Below are 880 nucleotides of genomic sequence, written 5' to 3'. Positions count from 1 at the left end.
TGGCACATGGGCTGGCTGAGCAGCACTTTCATTCTTATAATGATGCTAAAAAATCAGTCGACTCTTGGATAGCCTCAAAAGACGTGTCTTTTTTCCGACGTGGAATTCAAATACTGCCAGAAAGATGGGAAAAAGTAGTGGCTAGCAATGGGCAATACTTTCAGTGACATGTTTTTTACGACTTTTTAAAAATAAATCATTACTTTTCATGAAAAATCAGCGAGAACTTATTCATGGTCCCAGTATAAAATAATATATGAAAAATCCTTAATTTTATGACAAATTTTTTATCATAGAATTACAAATATTATAATAGTATATCGAGCACTATACTATAAAGATAAAGTTTTATTTCTACACAAACCTTCAAACAAATATATCTTCGTGCTCGATAACAGGAAGAACATTATTTACAGTGCCGATTTACTAACATATTTCGATAGAGTCTGTACTGAAGAATCTCTTTTTAGAGTTTTCAAGATTTTATATTTCGTATATTGATAGTGTCTTGACTAGTATAAAAAGTTCGCAATTTAATTCTGCGGAATTAAATCTACCACTGAACGACTTTTATCTATCAACATGATATCTATCAACATGATTTTCACAGTATTTTTTGAATTGTGTGTGAATAAATATTTAACCAAAGTAAAGAACTAACTAAATGAATGATATTTATTTATGGAATTAAAAGAAAATAAAAATTCATGAAATTATAATTACATTTAGTAATTATAAGATTATTAAATTAAAAGCAAATTAAAATTCGTTAATAAAATTTATTTTTAATTTCCATTGTGGTTTCTTTATATAAATTTTTAAACCATCTTCTATTTTACATATAAAATTAAATGTTTTCTAAAGTTATTCACAATCAATT

The 880-nt window shown here is 26.2% G+C and overlaps 1 protein-coding gene across 1 annotated transcript in view; it reads left to right on the top strand.

Moving 5' to 3' along the window:
* The window catches only part of LOC108757506 (multidrug resistance-associated protein 4-like), a gene marked incomplete at its 3' end in the record, with an annotated part of 10,439 nt that overhangs the window by 937 nt on the left and 8,622 nt on the right, over window positions 1–880 (top strand). The window lies entirely within an intron of this gene.

This window comes from Trachymyrmex cornetzi, unplaced genomic scaffold, assembly GCF_001594075.2.
Source record: "Trachymyrmex cornetzi isolate Tcor2-1 unplaced genomic scaffold, Tcor1.1 scaffold1455, whole genome shotgun sequence".
Classification (NCBI taxonomy): domain Eukaryota; kingdom Metazoa; phylum Arthropoda; class Insecta; order Hymenoptera; family Formicidae; genus Trachymyrmex; species Trachymyrmex cornetzi.
The sequence above is the reverse complement of the archived record's forward strand: the minus strand, read 5'-3'. Positions and strand labels throughout refer to the sequence as shown.